At 45.8% G+C, this 10,018-nt stretch overlaps 1 protein-coding gene across 1 annotated transcript in view; it reads left to right on the top strand.

Annotated features, from left to right (window-relative positions):
• Nucleotides 1–2,480: 2,480 nt before the first annotated feature.
• Nucleotides 2,481–10,018, top strand: part of MIB2 (MIB E3 ubiquitin protein ligase 2) — a 35,842-nt gene continuing 28,304 nt past the window's right edge. Inside the window, exons 1-2 of the mRNA XM_063317339.1 lie at nt 2,481–2,643; nt 7,494–7,586. The gene's annotated coding sequence lies outside the window, so the exon portion shown is untranslated. The remainder of the gene's footprint in view (nt 2,644–7,493; nt 7,587–10,018) is intronic.

The raw sequence follows: 10,018 nt of genomic DNA, 5'->3' as shown, positions 1-10,018 counted from the left end.
GAGGAAAACCTTGCAAATGTCTTGAGCTGTGATGATGAAGTCAAGTCACCTGGGCCATTGGAAGCAATAACGATGAAGCTAAAGCTTGAATATTTTGGACTCAAGCGTGCAGAGACAGAAGACTCTGATGTTTCAAAAAGTGGAAGGCAATTGAAAAAGAGGCCAAATTATAATGCAGTCATGGAGCTTGAGAGAAGGACAAGGCGGCAATTGGAACATGGCAACCTGAAAGGTGGATGGCAAGTACAAAATACTTGTTTTCTTTGTGAACCACCCATTCATGTTGTATGGCATCTCTTCCTATTGTCAGGTTCATAAACTGGTCAAAAATGGTCCTCTCTAATTTCTCAGCAGCCACCCTCATCTTTGTCCTCTTTTAATTCTTAGTACAACTTCGTGAATTTTTAAGCTTGGCTGAAAGGCCCAGTTATAGCAACACTTGAAGGATATAAAGTCAATTTCCACCTTCAGGAAAACCACTGGAACCTTGATTGCAGCTATAAGGAAATCCTCACCAAATTATCACATGGCATCTAGACAGTGACACTTTCAGATTTCTTTCACACAGCACCTCCTTTCACATAGAAAACTAGCATATCAGGGCTTCTAAACCAGCCTTTTCCCTGAGATGCGGTTTCCCTGCAACCTTTCTGTTGTGTATGATGGGCTAAACATTGGACCCTGCAATGCTAAGACTGTATTGCTGAATGTCACATGCTAGGGCACCTTATGATCTGAAAAGATAGAACATAGGAGGAGAAGCAGATGGCAGGGAGAAAGAAAACTTGGTTTCCAGGACTCATCTAGTTCTAGACAAGGCTTAATGCAGACCGACATTATGGTTTTCATAGTCCAGGGATCAATGCTTGAAGTTCTCCGCAGAGCTGGGTTCCAATTTCTTGCTTTATCACACTGTGTTCACATTTAACCACCTCCTCCTTTAACCCCAGTGGTAAAGATTTGCCAGGCCATAATTTCAATTATTGCCTTGTTTTTTTCCTCGCTGTTATTCAAGCTCCCCAATCTCCTACTTGAGGAATCACTGATCCCTGGCATTTTGGATTCGGAGGCACACTGCCTCCAGCTATAATGGTTGATTCAGCAGATTGATCAGGGAACTATTCCTGGCCTGACCAGTGGAGTAACGTAGTATACAGTGTCTAAGAGAGGACAGCTCTTTGCCCTGAAAAGCTGAGAAGCAGGCAGAGGAATGGCCCTTGTCAATTTTATTGTCCCTTTGGAAAGCGAACTTCATACGAGGGACGTTATACAGAAGCTTTATTTCTCTGTATAAAATGTATCTTCTTTATTTCAGTGGGAAAGGGCTGGATTTGAGTGGATGCCTTTGGCATTTGAGACCATCCTGGGACTGAAAAAGCCAGCAAATTTCAGAAAAGGTTAGAGAGGGGCTCCTTAACTGTAGACAAATGGCACACACTTTGCTCCATCCTAAAGAGGAAATTCATCTTTACAAACTGAAAAGGAAAGATCCTGCCAAGCTGCGCAAAACCAGGCATCTTCTAACATACCTTTTAAAAGAAATTTAGCACTACAGGCTACAGTGTCAAGAGAAATAAGGTATCTAACTCAAGCTGCATCCCGGATGCTAAATGTTCTCTTTTCCTTCTCTCCTTTATTCCTTTTTAAAAATTGTTCTTTCAACCAGGGTTGGACTGGAAATGGCATCCAATCACTCAGATTAGTAGCCATTGGAGGAAGGATGCTGCAATCGCGCATTTTGCAAATGCCCTCCCTTCTATTACGTTAAAAATTGCAGGATGGTTGCAGATTTCGGAAGAGCTCTTCAGAAGTTCTCTTGATGTTCTGGCCTAAAAATCCTTCCTTCCTTCCTTCTTCCCTTTCTTTTTTTTCCCTTGTTCCCTCTTTCTTTTCCATTGTCTTTTTTCTCCCTCTGCTTTTTTCCTTCTTTCTTTTCTCTGTCCTGTCTCTCTCACTTTCCTCTTTTCCTGTTCTCTGACTTTTTCACCTCCTTCCTTCCTTCCGGTTAAAACAAGCCCACACCGCAAACATGCATACAGTACTGCAGTGTTTCTCAATCTTGGCCACTTTAAGCTACGTGGACTTCAACTCCCAGAATTCCCCAGCCAGCATTGGAATTCTGGGAGTTGAAGTCCACGTAGCTTAAAGTGGCCAAGGTTGAGAAACACTGCAGTACAGTGTTTTTGCAAGCGGATCCTTCACTATAAATAAAAACTCCGCCAGAGGGCGCCCTTTGCTTGACTTTCCCCAAATCTTCCAGCATCGCAAACGGGGGAGACAGAAGCAGAGTCTCCGGGAGGGAGCCGTCCCCGGTCCGAAAAAGGACTGGCGGCGGAGCATGCCGGGAAGTGGAGTCTTTGCTCTCGGCAGCCGGGAAGCTTGCAGGGCAAGGCGCTTGGAGGAACTACCATTCCCAGAAGGCGTTGCTCTCTGCAGGCTGGAAAAGGAAGGGGGAGAAGAGCCGTGCACGCCACACACCGAAACGAGGGGGACCAGAACGGCTTGTTTGCGCCTGCTACGAAGGGAGGGCCGAAGGAAGGGGAAATCCAGAGGCCTGTCAAGGGAAGCAGCTGACGAGGGGAAGAGAGAGAGCAAACCGGGGTGTGGAGAGGATCCGAAGCCTGTTTGGCCGCAAACTTTGCTGTAAGTTTCCCTTCGCGGACGACGGCGCAGGCGGGCTGGGTCGGAGCCGGGGCCTGGAGGCAGGGTTGCCAACTGATCCCAAGGGCTCGGACCGGGGCCCCTTAGAGGAGCTTGCTCGGCATCCCTTCCCCTTCCCAGGGGGGAGGCTGCGAGGGGTTCATCGCGGCAGGTTGGGCGTCCTGCGGTTGGAAAACGTAGCTGCAGGGCCGCTAGGAAAGTTGGCAACCCCTCAGGGGTGAGGGGAGAGGCCGAGAAAGCCCCCCTGCCTTAAATCGGACGGGCGGCTGGTCTCCCGCGTTCCTTCGCTTGCGCCATTGCTCTTGTTACTGTGGCTGCTGCGATTATCATCATCACCATCACCATCACCATCATCGTTGTTCCAGCGCTACCACCGATCTGCTGATTGGCGTGGCTCGGCCCTTGGAGGAGGAGAAAGGATGGGGCCCAGCGCTGTTCCTGGAAAGACAGATCTTCCCCAACCTGCTCATGGTTGGACTTGCTTCGAAGCCACACCGGCCGGCCTCTCCTTTCCCCCTTCACCTGGTCTCTAGCCATCTCCTGGATGGCTGGTTTGGCCCATGTTTTCACATGGGGAGAGAGCCAAGGTTGGGCCTGGCTCTTTTTTCCCAGGGCCTGGCATCTTTCTTTGGGGTGGAGGGCTGCAGATCACCATTTTCTTTCCCCATCGGTTTTCTACAAAGTTTCAGGGATTGAAAACTGGTCCCTGGGTCCTTCCTGGGTTAAAGATGCTTCCTTCCTCTCTCTTTGTGGCTGGCATCAGAGATAATGCTGAAAAACAGCATCATCTTTGGAGACTTGTTGATCCTGCATGAATCATGCATTTGCTTTTTGGAAAGAGCGCGAGGCTCATCTTAATTATTTTTTTCTTCTCCCAGGGCAGGGGGTGATCACTGGTGGGGCTAAGTGCCGAAAGCCATATTGAAGGGCTGAGAATTAGATGGCTTACAGTATTCCGTCTGTGAGCGCTCATTTGATCAGAGTCGTTATTGAATGTGTTGCTCTATCGATTCTCTTGCAAAATTCCATGGCTTTATCCTATATTTGCTGCTTTTTAAAAAGGTTTATGTTTAAGAGGAGGACCCTTAAATCTGCATGCCTCCTTTTTCCAGCTTCAGGTTTTCAGTAGTGTCTTATGATTGTGGTGTATAAAATCTAATAAATACATACCAAAGATAAGGGTTGTGGGCACACTGATGCAGTTTTCATGGCAGCCTGGACAGTTCTTTGCAAAGGGGCAGTTCTGTGTCAGAGCTTTAGTATGCATGATGTCAGTCTTGTGGCAGGGAGTTCTGCTGGCCAGGTTTATTTATTTTGCAGGGATTAGAGGCTGTCTAATCCAGTCAGAACGAACTCTGAGCAGCCTACGCTTCCCACCACCACAACTCTGATTAAAACAGAACACAGTGAATTAAATTAAATTACATTAATTAAAATAAACTCAATAATGAAGACTTGCAGTCACACCGCCTGCACCTCGTTATTATTATTTTTCCCTTCTACTTTGGTTTTGTCTGCGATTTGGGTTGCGTGTCGTCTTAATTCTGTTGCAGTTTTTACAGTGATGATGTAACTGCCGAGATTGAGGCAGGATAAAAGTCAAATCAATCAATAATACAAAATACAAAATCGGGATAATTCCCTGATGGTGTAATTACAGAGTTGAGTTAGCCTGCAACAGATGGCAGCGTGTAATCGACCTCAGCCAATCTCCGGAAGCTAAACAGGGTCACACTGGGTTTGTACATGGATGGGAGGCCACTAGGAAATCGGAGGACAGTCGACTATGCTGAGAAGTCAAAACCATTTGAGAAGAAGTGGCAAACGGCTTCTGTACTGTTGCCAAGAAAATATATCTACAAAGCCAGCAGGAGTCAAGCTGGAGATTACAGCTCACAAAAACCCCTTTATACATACAAGATGATGACTTTTTTTTAGCAAGTTACTGTGGATTTCTCCCGGTGTTCTGTTCCTTCCCACTCCTGATGCTGCCTGGGCCTGCTTCCAACTCCTAAGACTTTCTCCAAATTTCCTAAGATGACATAGGCACAAACCTATGGAGGATTGTGCGATCTGTAGTCCAGACCCCCATGCACAAATGAGGCTGTCTCTTTACGCTTGTGAATCTCAGCTGAAACGTAGGTACCATAGACTATATGCAGTGTCCCCCCAGTTAACCTCTCCCAAACCCCAGGGCAAGCAGAAAATCTCAGCCATACCCCACGGCCTCTCTGTATCAAATTTTCAGCGCAGCTTTGGGGGCACTATAATATGATATTTGTTTTGTGTTGTGCCTTGTGTTTTTGGTCATTGCTATCGTCATTATTGCCACTCCTCGCAGCCACATGAAAGCACATTAAGTTTTTCTTTAATAAACAGGTAGAGATATGAAAGCTGTTCTGCAACCATCTTTTCCTGCCTCCCCGCTTGGTGGATGTCCCCAACCCTGGACATCATTTAAAATATGTATACACTGAAGTCCCTGCCCCTATAACTGTCATTGCTGGTAATTTTAAATTCTCTCTTGGTGTGTGTATGTATATAATTGCTTGTTTTTAGGCTGCAAGAAGCAGGTTTTGGACCAAAATGCTTGTCATTTTTTCAAACTGAAAAGCTGATTTGCTCTATAGCGGTCTAGTGTGGTACCAGTGGGCTTGATGTTGCACTGATGCTGGGAAAAGATACGGTTTGGCTTCTTGGCAAGGGCTCAGCACCAACACGTGAGCAGGATAGATGGAGTGCTTTTTGTGTTCTTCTTAAATTTTGACGGGCTTTATAAATTGCCTCTCATGAACCCCAGTTGTAGGGAAAGATTAAAAATGTTATGAAAGAGAGGAAGAAAGTTGTTGTTGCTGTTGTTCCACCTAAACCTAAAACCACAAGAGATTTGATTTGATGGCTTGCAACAGTGTCAGCTGAAATTGCAACCTCAGCAGCTGATGGGTGAGCTAGTTTCTTCTCAGCAACCCCTTTTGCTTTAAATAAATTGTTGAATGGCAGTTAAAGATGACTTAACTTACCAAAGGAATGTTTTGTTCTCTCATGAGGGACAGGGCTAGCAAAGTTAAAATCCCCTTCAGGCAGAGCTGGACTCCTGGTAACTTCATGGGCAGGACAGGACAATGCTTATCAAGCCTAGCCTCCCTTCCCGGATTTCTTCGCGGTTTCCTATCCAAAAACTGGCCGTTTTCAAGCCAGGGGTGGCCCCCTGCAGAGGCCTGATACAATTAGAAGCACCAGAACATGCAGGGAAAACGCAGCTGCGAACTCTGTAACTTTGCCAGATTTGCCAACCTGCTAAAGATTGTCACTGCCTTGACTCCTTGTTGCAGGAACAAGGAATTGGTGTTGCCAATTCACCACCCCTGTGCTGTGCAGCTCGGCTTCTGTGGAACCGCCCAGAGTCGCTCTTAGTGAGATGGGTGGTGACAAAACAGGACATATCCAGAAACAAACAAACAGCTTTATGCACCAGCGTAAGCAAACACAATATGACAATTAACAAAAAATGTCAACATGATCACACATCAATAATTTAAAGAAGGAGGGAGGGAGCGAGGCCAAGGTGGATGCAGCGGTAATTGTACTTAAAATTACAGAATGGATGCACTTGGCCATAAATAAAAATAGATGCTACTCGATAGGGTTGCAACAGGAGAAGCAAAATACTACATGGGCTAAAGCTCCTAATTTCAACTTGTTGCTCCCGCCATAACTCCATGCCCCAGCAAATCTTTGAGTCGGTTTCTCCAGTCCAAAATAAAAATGGTTCTAAAAAGCTAGAATTGCCTGGAGGTGCAGAAAATGCCTCATTGCCTGGATAAATATTACTTCTGTTGGCCCCAGCTTGGAGGAGCTGATGTAGGTGGGGTGGGGACAAGGGGAAAGGGTGGATCTAAAGGAGGAGGGGTGGAGTTTCCTGCTGGATTGATTGATTTTTTTAAAAGAAGCATGCTGGATGTTAAAAAGCGGAGTAGCTGCTCTGGGGCTGGGAGGTCTTCCCCTGTGGGGCACATCTCTGGATGAGTCTGTGGAGCAGAAAAGCTGGGCACAAATCTTCTCCCCCCTCCCTCCAGCCTGCTTCCTCAGTCAGCCCGGATTTCCATTGCTTTCTGGCTTGGAAATGCAAGTCACTGCTGCGGCTTCTGTTCTGCATCTCTCGTTCACCTCGGGAGGAAGCATCCCCCTGCTGTGATCTGGAGCTTGCCATCCGCAGGAGTTCCAGAATGGAGGGAGACTGCTGCACCATTGCAGTCTGGCCCCGCTGTACCCCCCTCCCCGCAACGTTACCTTTTTCTGCTGGCAAAAGAGCGCCATGGAACAAGGCCTGTTTGACAAGCACTGGAGCCTGGAAGGAAACCCTGGCCTGTTTTCTGAAGTCCCCAACCTGCTCGGAGAAGTGGGGGTGGGCAGTGACCGAAAGGAGGAGGGAGGCCTTTTAATCTTTAACTGCATTTATTCCCAGTGAGGAGAAAAGAGACTTCTCTCTGTCTTATAAAAACTTTGCATATTCACTGGAAGCCTGTCAGATCCTAATTTATCCGGCAATTCTTGTTTAAAAAAGGATAGCTGGGAAGACCTCTGGATTTTGAGCCCTCCTCTTATTCCCCCCTTCCCATCCCTTCCCTTCCCTTTCCTTCCCTTGGTTGCATTTCCTTGTATCGGCCCAGTAAAATCCAAACCGCATCAGGTTTTGATTTTATTACAGGCAGACTTTGAAACTGCATTTTTTTTAAGAAGCACCATTCCTCCTGTTTTGGAATGCAGGCCCTTTCAAAACCATTGCTTTTTGTCTGGCGAATGAGTTGAACACCTCTTTCCCCATCTTTTAGATGTACATGAACTGAAACTTTGACTGAAGCCTGCAACGGGCCATCATCTGTGGAGGCTTTAAAACAGAAAAGTCGCAAGCTCTATCTTAAGAGGTAATTCCTGCATGCATTTGCTTGATAAGTTTATTTCTGGGTAGTGACATCTTAATTCTGTAAAAACCTGTGGATTGCGGGAATAATTTCTTCTCAACTTTCTAAAGAATCATGTTTCTAGTCCTTATTGTTGTGGGAATATGCTTGGAAGCCTCTGGGTAATGTTCAGAATTTTGGAAATGTAAAGAATGGCTGAATACTTTTTTCAAGAGTTATGGAAGACAATATTTTACCCATCTTCATGATGATTTTATAGATACAGATATAGATATCTTCCCCAAAGTAAAATTAAGAGTGCCCTGCAAGTTGAGCTAATGACTACATGGAAACATCCATGCTATTTTCATGGCAACAATAAACTTTTGGCCCCTTCACAGATCCAACAAGCCTTTGCGTGTTGCTTTATTTCATGTTTTTTTTAATATTATATATCTGAACTGGGCTTGATTTGGAGAGGGATTAGCTTAGAATGTTTTCGGAGAACGCTCAGTGGTTTGTGGAAAACGTCTTTGCTAAGCTAGAGATTCTGCAATAGATCAATAAGAGTTCCACTGTTTACAAACCAAGGAAAGAAAAAAAGCAAGCTTCTAGTCCTTGAGATCTGAAACCACACTCCTTTCTCTGTGCTCCCTTACGGGTTCTGCAGTCCTTAAAGCTTTACCTGTTATTTCTTTATCCCCATATAGAATCTGGGAAACGATACTGTCAAAATTAATTCTTTATGTGCTGGATTACCTGTCAGCGCGTGCTGAAATCGAACTGAGTGTGATCATGGGAGAGCAGGAAGTAACCCCTCCCCCCCAAAAAAGGAGAGGCACCTTAGCCTTGCCAGTCATTTCTTCCTATTGTGTAGTTCTTTGCCTGTAAAAAGCTTGCATGTCAGGGAAACTAGATAAGCACTGTACATACCCAGCAATGTCCTAAATCAGGGTTAAGCAATCTTCTGGTGGCGAGTGAGCACCGTACTGCGCAGGGTCTTGAGATCCATTTTGTCGGTTTATTTTATTTATTTATTTCTATCCTGCCTTTATTATTCTTATAAATAACTGAAGGCGGGGAACATACCTAATACTCCTTCCTCCTCCTATTTTCCCCACAACAACCCTGTGAGGTTTGTTGGGCTGAGAGAGAGGGACTGGCCCAAGGTCACACAGCCAGCTTTCAGGCCTAAGGCGGGACTAGAACTCTCATGCCACGCCTGATTGGCTCTTGGGCTGAGAGGGACTGGCCCAGGGTCACACAGCCGGCTTTCGTGCCTAAGGCGGGACTAGAACTCTCCTACCACGCCTGGTTGGCTCTTGGGCTGAGAGAGAGGGACTGGCCCAGGGTCACACAGCCGGCTTTCAGGCCTAAGGCGGGACTAGAACTCTCATGCCACGCCTGATTGGCTCTTGGGCTGAGAGGGACTGGCCCAGGGTCACACAGCCGGCTTTCGTGCCTAAGGCGGGACTAGAACTCTCCTACCACGCCTGGTTGGCTCTTGGGCTGAGAGGGACTGGCCCAGGGTCACCCAGCCGGCTTTCGTGCCTAAGGCGGGACTAGAACTCTCCTACCACGCCTGATTGGCTCTTGGGCTGAGAGAGAGGGACTGGCCCAGGGTCACCCAGCCGGTGTTCATTTTTCAACTCCTTTTTAAAAACCGCACCAGGCCCGTTTTGTATATATCTTGCCTTAAAAGAGCAAGAAAGACTGCCTCCGATGTTTGGCCACTGTGATAGTATGGGGCCAAGAAAGGGGAATTTAGGCCTTGTGGCTGCCAGTTGCCCACCCCACGAACAGGTCACCCTGAAAAATAATCCCGATCGGCCTCAAATGCTTTTAGTCCCACAACTCGGGCTTTTGAGAAAAAGTACTATATCCTGAAGCTATTCAGAATAGTAAAGGGAAAAAACGGGAGAATTTTCTTCTCGGAAATGCTAATGACTTTATAATACAGCGGTATGCTGAATTGGTTTCCTTTTCGGTCCTCTTCCTCCTCCGCAGTCATTTAACTTCCGGAACAGACAACAATGTGTGGGAACCTTCAGCTTGTTTTGTTTGAGTTCTGTGCTATTTTTAATTATAAATCTGAATGTTTGGGGTTTTTAAAAAATTTCTTTCCTACATCACAAACAAATAATGCATTGCTATACCGTTCTGCCTCTTTCTTTACAAAATACGCTACGTCCCAGCTATTTATTTCTTAGTTTATATGATAGGGGATTGCTGGATAATCCCTTGTGGGTTTTAATGTTAACTCCTGCCAGTTTTAATCCCTCTTAAGGTTGGGTTTTTAATGGTTTTCTCAGTTTAAAAAGCTTTTTTCCCCCCAAATGATCAAACTTCCCTCTCAATATTTTGAAGCAAAAGGTAATCTGCAAAGGGAAATCTGTGAACTAGGATTTTATAGCCAATATATGAATTATGCAATATATATATGAATATATTATATT

The sequence above is a fragment of the Candoia aspera genome, chromosome 18 (genome assembly GCF_035149785.1).
Source record: "Candoia aspera isolate rCanAsp1 chromosome 18, rCanAsp1.hap2, whole genome shotgun sequence".
NCBI classification, from domain to species: Eukaryota; Metazoa; Chordata; class Lepidosauria; order Squamata; family Boidae; genus Candoia; species Candoia aspera.
The sequence above is the reverse complement of the archived record's forward strand: the minus strand, read 5'-3'. Positions and strand labels throughout refer to the sequence as shown.